Source organism: Odontesthes bonariensis, chromosome 6, assembly GCF_027942865.1.
Source record: "Odontesthes bonariensis isolate fOdoBon6 chromosome 6, fOdoBon6.hap1, whole genome shotgun sequence".
Taxonomy (NCBI): Eukaryota; Metazoa; Chordata; class Actinopteri; order Atheriniformes; family Atherinopsidae; genus Odontesthes; species Odontesthes bonariensis.
Genome location: NC_134511.1, coordinates 17,083,465 through 17,100,749, shown reverse-complemented (window position 1 = coordinate 17,100,749; position 17,285 = coordinate 17,083,465). Strand labels below are relative to the sequence as shown.

At 41.8% G+C, this 17,285-nt stretch overlaps 1 protein-coding gene across 2 annotated transcripts in view; it reads right to left on the bottom strand.

The window, feature by feature from the left end:
• sh2b3 (SH2B adaptor protein 3) overlaps positions 1-16,939 on the bottom strand; it is a 51,794-nt gene extending 34,855 nt beyond the window's left edge. The window contains exon 1 of one of the 2 annotated variants that reach the window (XM_075467661.1): positions 16,640-16,939. The gene's annotated coding sequence lies outside the window, so the exon portion shown is untranslated. Of the gene's footprint in view, positions 1-167; positions 306-16,639 lie in introns of those variants that run through there. The other variant, XM_075467662.1, reaches the window with a different exon arrangement.
• Between the last annotated feature and the right edge of the window lie 346 nt (positions 16,940-17,285).

Genomic DNA, 17,285 nt, shown 5'->3' with positions numbered 1-17,285 from the left:
CCTGCAACATAGCTGTTGTTTATGGCGATACCTAATTCAACTTCCATTGAGACTGATTATTTCCATGCACTCGCTTGGCAGAACTGATATTGCTTTAACTTTTATCGTCTGCTGTCCCATCAATACCCACCGCATCCTTTAGGGAAGCTGTAGAGATGTTCGCTCACCTCATCTCCGCTGGTATAGACGGGAACTTCTTTATGTTGCTTAGCAAAGGAACGGCTGAGACTTGGAGAATGATGTGGCACAACGCTGACTTGTGAACGATAAAATGTCTTCACAATAATGGTGTGTAAGGATTCCCTAGTTGGAAACCATAGAGTAATCAGAAAGAGCACAGCAGCAGAAGGTATATTCAACTGGAAACGGTCGGAAAAAAAATCACTAACCGCCAACTCTATGGTGCAAAATCAATTGCGCAATTTTAGAAGGACTGATGGAACACAATTCTCTGGATAAATTCATTGGTTTTCACATCATATTTTGCCATCCTGCAGCTAAGACACAGTTAGAGGTATTTAATGGGGTTTTTCCCCCTTAAGTTTGTTGCAAAGGTATTTTGTGCAACTGGCCCCTGACCTTTAAATGTACATAGATGGAGCTTGATCAGAAAGTTTCATAATTTGAACTTATCTGATTAGAAACTGCTGAGTTTTTGCAATTGCTCTGGCTGCACCAGATGACAAATAGTTCACATTTTTAGAAAAGCAGAGAAAACAGGTGGACTATCTCATCATGAAGACTTAGTAGAAGAAAGACATGTATGTCTAAAGAGCCTGTTTTAAAAACACATTATGTAACAACTACTACCCTACTGTTGAATGCATGCCGCAAATAATGAGAGGCCGAACATATGAATACACTCACTGTTAAATTGTAGTAGTATTAACAAGGATTTATCATTCCTAAACTTCATTTTGTGACTAGAGTACATACCAACTTCCTCCAGTGCAGCGGAGAAGGGTCTATTCTAAATACAGGAAGTATTACTGTGAGTGTGCATACGGGTGTGTGGATTAGTGTGTGAGTGTGTGTGTGTGTGTGGGGGGGGGGGGGTCGTCGAACACTGTGGTCCAACAGATCACAGAAAACCACAAGAAACGGGAGGGGAGGGGTTGTTGTGGTCGGGCAAAACATGGAGCAGCGTGTCCCGTTATCTCATGGCTAGCATCTATCTCCGTGTCCTGAGCGACACGATTCAGAGATGAAAACCTGTGAAATCTTGGGAACAAGTCTCTCAGTCAGCCTGCACATTTTTCTCCGGTGTCGTCAAACATACCCGGGGACGCGTACGTCAATGAGGCTGTGAAAACTTGGCATCATGAAATATTGCGTCACTACGGTTCCTGGATGTGTCCTGTCACAACAACTAATTCCCTTCCTGTAGTTTTCAGAGCATGCTCAGTGCATGCCCCCTTGTGCCCCTCCAGCTGGCCCCCCCAGAAGCCTGTTTCTATCTGCCTGGCCAGCCCAGCAATGACTCAGCATTGACTTACTACAGAACATGCACACACAGATGCAGACACACACTTCCTCTCGCCGTATCCCTCTGGGGGCTTGGCCGTCAGTGTTCCCAGGGTTTTCCTTTTCTTTTCATCCTCTCTGCCCTCTTGTATGAGGATCTCCAGATGTGTGTACTTTACTTTTACCTCAATTGAGGGCCACGGGGAAAAAAAGAAAGGCTAACATAGTTTTGTGTGTCCTTTCTCTCCTCTTATTCAGGACCTCTCACCTCAACTTAATGCTTTGTTGTTGTATTATTGTTTCAGCATTCAGCTGAGATGAGAGAAAAAAAAGGTTCAGACGCACAAAGCTGAAAAAGGAAAACATTAAACGATGTTTAAAAGAGAAAACATGCAGAGACATCTACACCTCTCAGAGGTGATTTGCCCTAACTAGACAAACAAGAGCTAGAAAGAAGCCTTTCAGGAAAGCAGCTTGTGACATTTAGAGTAACATTGTACACTGTTTTATGAGCCCCTGACATGAGGTTTACCAAAACTAAATCCGTTAACGACTGTGCTGAAACAATTTGGATACATTCTCTGTTTACAGCTACATAAACATAAGGATTTTCTGATTTATTTATTTTTTTTGTAGAAGGGGGGGTTACTCTGATTGTAACTTAAACATTTTGTCGTTGGCTAAGCAAAACAATCAATTTGAAGGTGCAATGTCAGACTCAGAATTGTGTATATTGATGATTATTTGAGAAATGTAATATTTTGAGTAAAGCAACTGCTTCGGTGCCTTCTCCCTGTGGATGTCAAGGAGCTACTCAGCCACAAAAGCACCAGAAAGAGTGATGCTCCTCCTGCCTTCCCTGTGAATTGATCATTTAAGCATGAGTAACCTCTTGACACATGTCAGCTTACTGCGTTGTGCTTTTAACCCTCTGGTGTCTGAGCCGTAATGACGTCATGTGAGCTGATCACGCCGGCGTGATCATAGACCTCAGACGGTTAACATAACCTTGGATCAACCACAGGACATATTGGGGAAATGAGCACGTGATGTGCTGTGGTGTGTCATTCCCGCTGAATGCCCAGACACCAAAACGGGAGCGTTAGCAGTTCGACTGCAGTGTCCCGGCTGCGGCCTACTGGGCGCAAAGCCAAATGCAGTTTCCTTACAACCAGCAATGCTCAATTTAGGCATTAGCAATGAGCAAATAAAGACTTCAAAAGAAGAGGAAAGATGGCATGCACTTTAGTGCAAAACCAATACATTTAAATCTACAAAGACTGGGGCTTATACAACACGTAGATAATTATCAGTGCTGCTGGTGGAAGCCCAACTGCTGGGAGGTCCTATTTATATCTCAAGAGACTGGTATCAGCTCTCACACACCACTGTGCGCTCCTTGTTGTCCCTTGTTGGGATCAGCTCGTTTGATATAATGGACACACAGCAACACACATGGTTGCTGAGTTTTTGAGGTCATGTATTCATAGCAGGCAGCAACTGCAGTGGTGACATGCTGCGTGGCTTAAGATGCAGTTTCTCTAATGGCCACTAGATGCTGAACATTATTAAATAGATTCAGGCTGGTGGAAATAATGATGAATGTGAAGGAGGAATAATTTACACACCAATGCCGAAACTGAAATGATTAGTTGTACATGTGATACGTCAACTAAAAACAACCTAGTCTGCTTTTTATAAAGTCAGTTAGCTAATTCTTTTTAGCCTAAATGCCAAACACTCGACAGATCATCTATTCACAATTAGTTTTGATGACTTGTGACTTGGCTGGCAAAATGAATCACTGATGGCTCTAAATGAAAGTTAATTCACAAGGCTGGCTCAAGCTAACAGCTGCATGGATTCAACAGTGAATAGCGTATTAACGCTTCCCTTAACCCACAGTTTTGTTGCTCAACACTAACCCAGACTGAGACACATTTCTATGGAAACTTTGCCCAACTAAACAGAAGTCCAATCACCTAAAATGATAAATTCAGGTGAAGTATCTAGCAGGTCCTGGGACCTGCTTGCAAACCAGATTGGGTGGTAATCCTGTAGCCGCCTATTCTTTCGACCCTGATTACAGGCGACTCTATTGTAAGAGACATTCAGGTTAGATCAGCAATAACCTGATAGTCCCTGGGTGCAAAGTCATACTCTCTTTCAGGGACTGGAACTAATGGAGGACTTCTCCAATTTGAAATAACAACAATAAATACGACCAATGCAACATTTTGAGTCAAGGGGCTGTGCACTTACTCTCTCAGGTGCACCTGTTCAAGCCAGAGGTCTCATTAAGTGTTCCCCTTATATTTGAACTATTCCCAAGTCTCCAGAAAGCTTTTCCTTCAGAGTAAAGTGAGCTGTTGTGTGAAATGTTTTGCTGTTTTTTGTTTGTCCTTTCATACCACAGGATTTTCTTCTTGGCTGTAGATAATAAAAAAGGTCTAAAGAGCAAAACGCACTTCCTGAGACCGGCAGCCTAATAAAAACTTGCACCAACTTCATCATAACTTGGACTTTGTCACTAGAAAACATGTCAATATCTCTACAACTGTCTATGATTCAGTTTTACCCAGACAATTCAGTCATTTCTTTGATGCGTCCTTATTTTTGCTGCTTCCATCTTCTGTGAACAAAGAAGTCTTATATGACGATGTGATATTTACTACACTGTACTCATCTAACATAGATAGTGACAGAAGTGACATACAGGAATGTCTCAATACCACGTGTGGCTAATGATTTTGTAGTAGAAAGCATAAAAAGCAGAAGTATCATTTTAGAACTCAGACAACCTTGTGTCAGCTTTGTGGTATGTTGCGCAGACTCGTCTCTTTGATGCAACATGAAACCTTGTTGTTAGCCGACTCCAGCGACTGTGAGCCTCATTGGTAGAATTTTCTTAACAACCAAAAACTATCATTAATTGATAATTAATGAATAATAAAACTGCACCATTACATTGTCACGTAAAGCTCAACTGCTGTAAAACTCAGAAAGAGAAGATGTTTTATTACGAAGCTCTAGAATTTTCTATGCTGGTAGATTACAGTGAAGATCTGAAGCTGAGGTGGAAGCTCTCATGTTTACTTTAAAGAGACAAGTGTACCTGACTGATAAAGTGGTGAGTGAAGCCAATCAAGCAGCAATTACGTGTGATTCTTCTTGAGGCGACTGGCTCGTATGTGTCTCGGGATTACTGGTGGCTGTAAATTACTGTATACAACCCTGTTCCAAGGGTTCTACAGACTGTCCTCTGAATAGGGATGTCCCGATCCGATCGGCCCCGATTTCCGATCACGTGGTTTCAGACTCGGTCGGAATCGGACGATTCATATATATTCATTTATTTATTTATTATATATTCATTCTCATTATTCTTTTTTATCAGAACTATAATATTTCAAAACAGATGGGAATAAATAACTTAGTATTTACTGTTATGTGGTGGTACAGAGTCAGACTGTCTCAACTCCACACAGAATCAACGCATGCGGCATGACGTAACTTTGCTGCGTGCCGTAAAGCGAAGCAGAACGCGGCAGCAGCTTGAAGCTGGGGGCACGAACGTCCGCTGTGTGGAGGTATCTTAAAGTGGATGACAAAAACGTTGAGATTGCAAACTGTGAGATATGCAAACTTGGGATTTCAAGAGGTGGCAAGGACATCGCTAACATCCTTGATGAGAACAGGAACAGGCTCAAAGCTGACAAGGTAGAGATGTTGGTTTTCATCAAGAAAAACGTACATTTCCTTCTGTGAAGCCAGAGGAGGAGAGTAAGAATTAGGAGTGCAGTTCCGAAAAGCCTTACTTTATAACACTGTGGCACTTTTATTTGCTTATTTGTTTACATGCCTGCCAGGTATTTCAAGTAGAGCTGCTGCTCGTTTTTATATTAGACATTGTTGCACTAAACACTGTGAAGAATTTTTATTATTACTTGATTACTTTTTTTGTTCAAGCTACCTCACAGAAGTGCTGTGTTTATAAGTGTTAAATGATAAAATAAGATGATTAAAATAAAAAAAAAATCAGGGACATCCTGGATCTGTTTCTTCGCTGTTCTTCATTTTTTTAATGTACTGTAGAAGTATCGGATTGGGACTCGGTATCGGCAGATACTCAAAATCAAATGATTCAGAGGCAAAAAAACCTGATCGGGACATCCCTACCTCTGACCATATCCTGCCCCTTTAAACCTCGAAATGTGAGTGGGGGGGGGGGTTCTCCCAGGCTGATCCTCACACGCCTCCAGATACCAACTCTCCTCTCTCCTTCTTCAGTGGAAGCATGGGGGTGGATCAAAGTAAAAGACCATCAGTCTTCCAATTAACCAATTGAATTACTCAAATGGAGAGGAGAACTTTATTATCATGGACCATTACGGACATCAGTGAGGGACATTTTACACAGAAATAACTCTCCAACAACCCCTCTCAAATTATGGGGGATCAAATGGTTTTTTTTGAACATCAGAAACTGCCACATTAACAAAAATATAGCATGTTGAGCCACCCAGAATCAGAGCTGGATAAATTCCATCACAACGACAGCCCTGCTACAGAATCAGCTTTTCCATGTGTGCAATTTGCAAACCAGCTCTTTAGAAATCTGTTTTTCCTATCTCAGAAATCGGCCTGCTTACTACAAACCTATTACTGCTGTCTGGTAAATTCCCCCATTCACAGATTGCGCCGCTTCGCTGTAGACATCATCGTATGCAAAGTTGGCAGACATTGCCAAATCCAAACTGTCACCAGGTGCTTCCTCAAAGGGAAATTGTTGGGGTTTTGACCTACTATGTTAAGTGTCATAAGATGACTTAAAAAAACACATAAAAACATAGCTGTACTGAATTGAAAATCACATTACACCTAATACACTTAAAGTTTGTCTTTTATATTTACCAATGTGTAAGAATTTGGAATAAACTAAGTTATTTATATATTAAATTCCTTTACCTCCGGCTTTCACATTGAACTTCAGTCAAATTTGGACTTTCACGGCATAATGCCGGCAGAGAGTATGACCGTGAAGTATTCCTACACACTCTACTGTATACACTACACAGTAAGGTAATGACATAAAAACCCTTTTTTGACACACACTCATACACACTGACATAAAAGACACAGTTGGATGTGAGCAACTCAAATAGGATGTGCTCCTAATATAGATTACTCATTAGTTAAATGTAATTTACAACAAGCCACATCCGTCTGACCTATTTATAGTTATGGACTTGTAGAGATCAGCCGGATCCAATCTATTACGTATGACTCAATTAATCTGCATGGCATCAAGGCTCAGCGAGACATCAAACACTCCAGCTTTTCCCGTAAAAAAACTGGAGTAGAAGAAATAAATGGATTACAAAAGCAGCAACATGTGCATCACAAGGCCTGGGATGAAAAACAGATTGTGTTACCACCTATGAATTTTAATTCTGTGAATCACGGAAAGAATCAGAGATGTAGACGGATTTACAGAACACGTAGTTAAGGATGGAGTGGATAATAGGAAAGAGAAAAGGAGGAGGCAGGAAGGAGCGAGGGAAACCGAACAAGAAAAGCAAGAGGAGACAGACAGACATGAATCACAAGGACAGTGACAACAAAAGATAATGAGAGGGCAGAGAGGAAGTGAGAATAACAGGCAGGAGAGGAGGCCAGAGGAGAAGACCTGGAGCCAGATTTGTGGGTGAAAGTCCAGGTGGCAGAGTAAGAGTGGAACAGAGACCAAAGGATCTCTGCTCTGCTCTGCCTGGGCAGCAATCACTGCAACAGGAAGCCCTGCCCTGCCCTGGCAAGCAGCGACCAGTGCACGCGAGCAAACACACAGAGCCCACACTCACACACAGTACACCAGCAAAAACACTCACGTCAGGACTGGAAACAGGACCAGACTATCAAGAGCTGTTAAGGAGTTAAGCATTTGTGCTCAATGCTACAAGTAAGAAAAACAAAAAAAAAACAAAAAACAAGTACTGCTTGTGAAAACTTACACGTGTTCACTGTGTTTGGGATAATGTTGCAGGATTATCATATGAAAACAGCCTACCAAACAATTCCTCTCGTAAAGTCTGTCTGGGATATTCACATCACTTTGCTGTTAGTAGATTAAATAATTATCTAGAAGAATTTGCTTAACTTTTGCTCCGTGAAAGTGACTGCTGCTAAGTTCTCACGTCTGCAGCAGCGATACCTTCCTAGGGTCAAAGCTACTTTGCAAAGTCCGCTTTCTAACTTCACCACAGGGGAGTTATGTCGGAGCGGCTGAGGTTTCATGAATGTCTTTGCCGTTAATAAGCGGCAGGAGTTAGCAGTTAGACAGTTTAACTCAGCACGATGGCTGTAAACACGATAAAGTTAGCAGAGATACTGCTAACAGTTTTTTGTTTTCAGTTTAACAATGAATCATTCAGCCTACGAATGCAAATATAAAGTGCCTTTTAACTTGATCTGGTTTCAACAATGCACTTTGCAATCATACAAACACTCCTACAGCGCTTCTTGTTATATATTTGCACTCTAGATACACAGTGATACAATCACACGCTAACGAGAATAACAAGGGTAATGTGGGGTTCAGGGTTTTGCCCAAGGACACCTCGATACATGGACACGCTATGGACCAAACCACCGATCTACCGATTGGAAGACAACCCGTCTTCCACCTGAGCCCCAACCAGACGGTTCTGTGCAGGGAGAAGATGAAAGCCAATACCGTGCTGCTACGTTGAGGCCCAAAACCAGTGTTGGACATTTGTGAGAGCGCTTGTTCTTCTCTAGTTCCAAAAGTGCTAATGCAGATACTGGGGATACTTGATGGTAACAACAACATATGGAGCTAGTTATACTGATAGGCCTGCCACAGCGTGTAAACTGTAGCTGGGTTTCCATTCACTATCAAAGCCAACCGAAATGATCTTTTAAAAAGCAGCAAGAGAGAAATGTGAATCAGAAACTTTTCAATTCACTATTTCAAAGCAAATAAGCTCGACTGCGTGGCGTCACAAGGAAGTTGTAGCGGAGGTTACGTCACTAGTGGTGTTAATTCGGTAGAAGAAGTAGGCATCCTGACAGAAAACAAACCCTGAAGAGGAAAAACCAGAAACAACTGCAGTGAACCGAGACCGAGAAGAGGAAAAGGGAGAGAGCGCTTTTTCACGAATTACTTAGCTGGAATATTTGATCATGTCTGAGTTATGAGAACTCATATGAGTTTATGTTTTTCTGCCGGCTCATATCGGAAACAGCTGGTGAGCATCATCATTTTAATCTTTCATGAGTCAGACATGTTTAGTGAAGTTGTTTCCATTCCCCCAAAAGCGCATCGAGCCTTCTTCAACTGGGACTATAAAGTTTTTCTATTTCTCCTTTCACCTATTCATCTTTCGTAAATACACATCAAAAACAGCGATGGCAAGCCAGCTTTCGTCACAAAACATTTTGAGGAAGTTAAAAAAAAGGAAATAAAGTATATGTTTCCAACTTATCAAATCAGCTCCAAGCCAGGCATCCTGACCTGTACATAGAAAATAAAGGGTGAGCTAATCAAGCTTATATCAGCATATCATCAAATGAGCATATGGAGACATTTTTTGTGATGGTTAGCAGGTTGTGACGGCTGTTTTTTGTTGTTGGAAAGGTCCAACATTCACGAAGTGTAAGATCTGAGTGCAAAGCACTGTGATATTTGGCTTCCTCTTGCTCCATCACATCAAAATTAGGTGATCCAGGTCACCAGAAAGAAGGATCATTGCAAATATAATCCAACCAAATACTGTAATACAAATTTTGGCAAGCGAAACGCAAGACGGACATCTGTGAGTACAAAGTATTATCCATGTGTTTTTTTGTGAGTAAAAAAGGCCAAGAATCCCCTCCACTAGTCACTATTCAGCATTGTTATGTCAGGCGAAACAGCCCTGCCCCACTGGTAGCCTACACACCAGTTAACATGAACTGACACCATGTGACCTTTTTCTCATCCCTTTCACTTCACATTTTATACTTCAGTGCAACGCGCTGCTGTGCACCAGGCAAAAGTGGAACAACCTGACTTTAACTACATGCAGCAAAGGCTTTCTTATTAAAATCATTGCCTGATTGATCTGCTGAATAACAGAAGGAAGCCAACGTGAAGAAAATACCTGCAGTTGCAGGGTTGGGATTGGCTGATGCTCAGTGTTCCTGCTCATGTGAAGTGAGATGTGAAAGCGCTTTGATAACAAACAGAGCAGAAAGCGAGACCCACACAGCTTACATAATTGAAGAACATATTGTCGATGAGGAAGTAGTGCTGAAACATGAGATAACTTTGGCCTGAACTTCCCATAGCCTGAGGGAAAGCATCAGCTGATTCGTGCTAAAACTCCAGAGGGGAGTATGCAGCTCGAGTCTATTGAAATATAAATCACCAGTAAACGATGCAGTGTTTGTTCAGGATGCACGAGATCACAAAGACATGGAGGTTTGTTTGTGTAAACCCAGGTCGAAAAGCTATAACGCTTGTACTTCTATCTATTTATTTTTTACAAAGGAGAATAATCAGCTGGAAATATTGTGTGAAAAAGATTGTTTATTTAAAAACAAATACCAATTTCAACACAAAGCTTTGGGTGGGATCAATCTTCAATCCTTCGTTTTCTCAGTTCGTAGCTTCACACTGTAGCAGATTCTTTCAAAATCCCATTAGAAAACCTGAAGAAATTTTGTTTCTAATGGCTTAATGCTGCAGCTAGCCACTGCTGAAGGAAAACAGCAATACTCGTTAGCACTTATCTTTTGCAGTGCACATGTTGTTTCTTGTTATATGTATAGACAAAACTCCTCTGAGCACACAGAGTTTTTGTTTCGCCTAGAATATTCTCTAGCACAGTCGTGCATTCCCACAACAATAACACAATGCTGCTATTCTTAAGACGCACAGAAATAAAGCCCGGCCACTTTCTGGCTATTTCCTGTGGCCTGGGAACGGAGAGGGGGAAGCAGGTTGGGAGAGCAGCTCAACTTAAAGTTCTGGATCTGTCGTGATAACACAGAAATTGCACAGCACTTTTAATTTAAAATGTATACTGGAGCATCAAGTCCACTTTTAATGCTACATTGCAAAACAAACATGGGGTTTGCCTCAAAAGGAAACCCAATATATCTATATATTAATCTTGTGCGCAGTATTTCCAAATAAACCAGTAGAAATCTGAAAAATAAGCATCCTTCCAGCTGCCTGGCACCTTACCAATGAGTAATACAAAACGTCTGTGTACAGTCTATCATTATCATGCAAAGACAGACCTTGGCAAGGAAACACTAAAGTATAGGGCTCGCTTAATGACAGGCAAAAACTGAACAGTGAAGTTTAGTTTCGGCTTTAGCTGCCTGGATGTGATGAGCGAGGAGCGTGGACGAAGGGAATCAGGTCAGGCATCACAGGTGACCAACTGCACCTCACAGGAAGATCCTTATTAGAAGCTGAACACATTATCCTTTTAATCAGGGATGGGAAAAGTCCGACCTTGGTCACATGTCAGACAAACGTAAACGGACAGAAATCTGTCATTTCATGCAGAGTTTCTACTCGTTTCTCATCCTGCTGCTAATGTCAGGCGGCTGAGCAGTACAGACAAATTAGTACATTAAGAGAAATAGTATCGAGCTCAGTAATGATATGATATAATGTTGAATATAAAAGTATTTTTCAAAAAAAGGTGATCAACTGTGGTGAAGAACTGTGAACCCGGTCCAAGTCAAATATAAAGCTAAAGCCAAAGTCACTACGTCTAGATAGTCACTGCATACCGTATGTGGGTCACTTTCTGGATTCACGGCTTCATTTACGAATATATAATGTGACAAAATAAGCTTTGTAGTTTTTCCAGAGAACTACCTGATGTCCAGCCCAGAGATGTTCCATTTACAAAAATTCAGGAATATAAAAACATTAAATCCTGACTTTGAACCGGTCAAAATGCTTGAACATGTGGATTAAAAGGCTCAGGTGCTAAAGGAACTGCTTCTTCTGCCCAATTCAATATTGTCATGTTTTCATTTAATTTAAAACAACACAATATCGATATACAGTATATATATAAATAATGACTGAATCTGTCAGGTTTTGAGCGTCCTCACCATGCAGCGGTCTGACCTATAATACGTCACAGTTCAGTCTATCGTGCAGACCATTACAATAAAGAGCAAACGCAGACATTAATGGAAACTTTCGCACTTTGAATCGCTGCATTACAAATACTGACTGATGTACATATTACAGAACATTAAGTAGGCACACAGAGCTAAACGGTTTCAGAACGTTTCACAGCTACAAAGCCACCAAAGGCTGACCTCAGCTTCTTACTGGAACCCTTACACACAGGCTTAGTTTCTGGGAAGCCAACAACAACAATCCATCATTCACAAGCAGGTTGAGTCAAATCGATACACTTCAGCCAATTCAAGCATTCAAGACTCAGCTAGAAAGAGTGTGACAATCATCTCTGTCTGAAATCCACGAGCACTTCACGAATGAGTCATCCACCCTCGTGACGTCTTTCTAATTCATTGTGAATTATGATGATCCATGGTAATATTCAAACAGTGCAATACTACGCTGTGTGTGTACGTAACTGTGTGGGGTTGTTCAGGCGATTCGGCTGCGAGATAATTGACTCCTTCAGTTATTCTGATCTGCTGTGAATCATCTGCAGCCATCTGACTTCCTGGAAGGCTATTTCAGGAGTTATAAACTTTTCCACATTGGGACTAATGAGGAGCCATTTGAGCTTCAGTGTTAGTTCTTACAAAATGCCTCTTTCTGACACACAAACATTACCCAAGAATCCTGGTTTTCTGCAGCGATGGCAAGTTCTGTGTTTGCGTTGGAAATAAACCTTTTGTGGCGTGATGCAAACGGGGTGTTTTTCTGCATGCGAATGGGATTCTACTTTCACTTCAGCTGAGACATGACTCCCATTTCTGCTAAACAAACAAACAAAAAGCCCATTCATATAAGTGTGTACGCAGAGTGGAAATTATTATTTTCATTTTCATTGGACAACCAGATCATTTTCTCAAAATATGTAACTACACGTTTGGTTAATGAAGTATTTAAAGACCTGTCAAAAAATGAGATGACGGTCTTATAAACTAAACGTGAAAGGTTTCTGGCAGTTCAGCCTGAAAAATGACTGGAACAATCAATCTTTAATCAAAACAACTCGCGGGACTTTCTTACAGCATATAAGCCGTTTCGTTCAACTCGAGGAGCGTACAAACACACTCACGTTTTCAGCAACACCCTCGTAATGCGGCAGCCAAAAATCGAGCCTATAATCAACATTCTTTCAACAACAAGAACAGTGGCGCACTGGCTTAAACACACACAAATACACACAGTCTCTAATTATTACTTCTGTGGAAAAACACGGCAAGGACGCATGCGTATCCCCTACAAACACTTGCGCCTAACCCCATCTTGTGTCTTGTGTGTGCGTGTCTGTGGCGAGAATGACCACTTAAAGTTGAGGTTTTAGCCTTTGGTGGCCAGTCAGAGCCTATAAACACGTCCCAACTGCTCAACAACGCGTATGTTACTGCGGAGAGTCCCAACTGTCACCAGAAAAGAGCTTTCTCTTCGGACCATTTTCTGCCCTGATATGTCTATACCGTCTTTCTCCATTTGATCTTCTTCTTTTTTTTCTTGGAGAATGTGACCCCCATCTCCCTGCTAATTCATCTCCCACGGCTCCTCTCTTTCCTTTGCCTCCCTCCTCTCCGCTCCCCACTGATCCACTATGGGTCAGACCTCTCTCGTGGTCTCATAAGTGGATTCCTTCGAACTCCTGGGGGGAAAACGGAAGAACTGATGTCCGATCACAGTGCAGTTAAGAACAGGGAGCCATGACACTGTCTGATCCACAGATGATAATCGAGGCAACTCATTTGACCAGTTTGAACTCTTTTCTGTGGCTGCAACACATGCTGTGTTTGCATGCATGCACGCTTGCACAACAACGTGCTGAAGAAAAGATAGAAAAAAGGAAAAATTTCAGTCTGAATTCCAAGAAGATATTTTTTTTTTTTTTTTTTTTTACAATCATGTGTTGTAGAGCACAAATCGCTCATCTTGTAATATTCATCTTGTAATCTTGTCAAGTTGGGAAAAAATCTTGTGATCACACAGAACGTGGGTCACGCTGCCGTCTCGGGGAAGAGACCAATATGCTTTCTGATTGTGAAAATGCACAAAGGAGTTATTGCTTTAAGCCACGATGTTAAAATATACATAAACCTGCATAAATAAAGTCTATCAACTGTGGTGATTTCATTTTCCGGGGGGGTTGGATGGTATATTCAGCAGTACACGTTGGTGTCACCGCCGCATCCTAATGTCGACACTGCACTGAGCAAGAGAGAAGTGATGACAGAAGCAAAACATCCACACATCAGAAACCACGGAGGTCTGTGCGGAAGTAAACACTTTTCAGAAAATGATCAGATTCTCCTGTTACTGTACGAGCCAAGTAGGAATGTGGAGGAGATGAAAACCTTTACAATTACAGACAGCCTTTTGTCAGAGGCTGGCAGAGGCAGAGCTGTCTGCAGTGAAACCCTTTAAGTGCATGTTGTCAGGAGTTACTTCCCTACCCTGGAGCCGTGTCTTTCTGTGTTTGGTGCTTCGATGACTCAAGGTGTGAAAACTTTTGTGTCTAAATGACTGAATCATGAAATAATGCAAACCACAACTGGGTGCTTGGATTACTGCAGAAGGTAAATACGTCCCTCCTGACTGTTTCCAGACATCTTGCATCATACACATTTTTGAAGAAGGCCTTGAAATGTAACAGTCCATACGATGTTAAAATGTCTGACCAGATGCAGTGACACAATAAATCTAGCTGTGGGTATGGTCACCACTTTTTGTAAACTTTCTAAAAAATCAGTTTAGACAGGAAAGCCCTTTCCTAGCTAACTGCAATTAACATGTTGTTTTTTTAGGCATGTTTGTCTCATCTAAGAGTTGCATTAATGACCTGTCAAGTTTCAAGGAGGGACAGAAACAAGGCAGTCACCTATTCTGGGGTTTATGTATCTTTCCATTACTGCCCATTTGAAACTTTTGCTTCCCTTCAAGAACTTTGTGAGAACTCTCTCCCGCTGGTCTTTGCTTGAGACATTTCATCCATGCATTCCTGGTCTTTGGCAGTGGAAAGTACACCAACGTGCTGCATGATGATACAGTTTCACATTGTATGTACCAGGGGTTAGCAACATCTGAGATAGCACGCCTTCCCTGAAAGAGAGTTTTTTGGCTTAGTTTTGCAAAAAGGTCGAGCGAGTGCCAAGAATTTCTGGATCATGGCTCTGTTGTTTAATTGCGCAAACACTTTGAAAGTGTGCCAAAATAACCGCAGATTGTTGTTTGAAATATCCATTCTCCAACAAATACATAAATGGTGAGTCCTTAAGTATTTTGTAGTGCCTGGAGTGTGAAAAACAGTCAAGCAACCCCCCTCAGAACTAATGAATCTGAGCTCTTCAACCACATCACAAACATCCAAGTTATTCATTTGATAACTAGTGCGGTATTTCCTCGCCTCCATTCATTGAGCCTCCCCTGAAAACGTTTGGCCCACCTCACACTGAAAACTTACTGCACTTATATCACTCTAGGTGAGCTGCAAAGGTCCTTTGGCAGGAGAAGTACAGCTGGCAGATCACACCATGCACACTAAAAGAATTCCAAAGAGCAATAACAACAGTATTTACTCGTCTATGCTGCTAAACACTGTGAGGGTTGTGAATTTACGTCCGTCTTTACCTGCACTTTATTATTGGTTTTTGATCACAAGAAGTTGAATCGAAATTTCATGGTGGATTTGTGCAGTGACAAATAAAGCCATTATCATCATTAGGAATTACTTCCATAAGTGTGACGCAGCATTTGTCTATTTAACCACAGCTTTATCTCATGGTTAAACTGGTATTGTTGATGCATTTTTATTACTTTGCATAAGTTTGGATAAGGTTACAATTGTATCTTTAACACATGAAGTTGCTTGAAGCGAGCTTGTTTTATAAATATAGTGAAGGACAATATTTTCCTACAGCAGATAAGCTAAGTACAGCTACACACCTGTTGATTCAGAGTCTATAAAAACAGACCGTTAAATGGAAGGAACATCTTCCTGTTCACAAACATGTGTTTATATGTTATGTGCCATAACTTTATGGGAACCAACACCGGCAAAACACAGTTCGTAACCCTTTTGATCAAAAGAGAAAAACCCCAACCTGAACCCCAAACCTCCACCATCAAACAGGCTGACCATAGTGTCCTCACCTTCCATAATGTCCTCACCTCCAAAGGTCTAAAGCTGAACTAGGTCCTGACAAAGATAGAAATAAACACAGCAAGGAGCCACATATGAAAATGAGCCCCCTCTCCAACACACACACTGCTTTGATTTCCTGACACACAACACAGGACACTTAAACCAAGAGGCTGCTCCCCACATGTTGCTGTTCTCTTTCCTGCAGTAATGACGGGTGACGAGTAACTTGAGCACGCGCACACTGGCTCGAGTATCAAACAACAACACACTTCAATGACACTTTGTTAATAAGGGACTGCGCGTAAACGTGCACAGGTAAGTGGCTCATTAGTTAAGCAAATGACCACACAATGTTGCCATGGGTTGAATGTTGCGTCATCACCATGGTGACCACAGAGACTTTTCCGCCCAATATCTATTAACATGTCACGTTAATTAATAACGTGGTAATTAAGCTAGTGCTTGGCTCCAAAATGCACGTGCCGTGCACAGACTTGGTGACAACTGTGCTCTACAGAAAGTACCGCTGAAAGTGTGTGACATGACAACATCAATTGGAAGAAAAAAAAGTCATTTTTTGCGCAAAAACATCTGCGCAAGTGCCCAAACAGAGAGGCAGACCCTTTAAACTTCACGCTAGCACATTTTTGATGAGTACTGATAAGGAAAACTTTCATTCTGGCCGAAGCTTTGACAACATTACTGCATTGGTTCATGATTTGGGGGATTATTCCGCATGGGGTTCTAATAATAATTATATTTGGTGACTCAAAAACACTTTGAGACAGAAAGGCAGTGAAAGTTGACAGTCTCAGGCAGCACAGCATACTCACGTTCTCCGTTATCTCGGACGGGCACCCACCGCAGCACGACGTCTAACCACCAAGTTGGACTTCGCATAACGGAAATGTGTTGAGAGGCATAAAAAGTAAGTCTAAGCGACGTCGGCGAGGAGCAGAAGAGAAGGGACATCAGAGGAAAGGCTGTTCGTTAAAAAGACCGTCGCTTTTTCTCTCATGGTGCCTGCATGCGACCGGTCCTCCGCAAAAAAAGGGGAAAGAAAACTTTCAGCGACGAACTTAACGCGGAAAAAAAAGAGGCTACTGCTCATTTCCGCTGTCAAAAAAAAAAGTGCCGCGGTCCAAGCGGGTGAGTAGCAGCTGCATCAAGATGGAGGAAATACAAAATACCACTTCCGACCACATCTTTTCAAAACAAGAGACCCACATCTGCGCCTGTTCAGTGCCTCGGGTCAAGAAGGACCAGACCCACCAGGAAGCCTCAGGGTGAAAAAGGAGATTTAGATCCTAATTGCCACGAGATGATGACGGATTCGGATTGCACACTATGATGAAGGATGCAGCCATGCTGCTCAGCGTATACTGTGCTCGTGAACATTTGCAGCTGGCTGCAGTACATCTAATTCTACCTGACGTATGGCCTCTCGAAGTGGTTTCATTTATTGTGCAACTATGCATC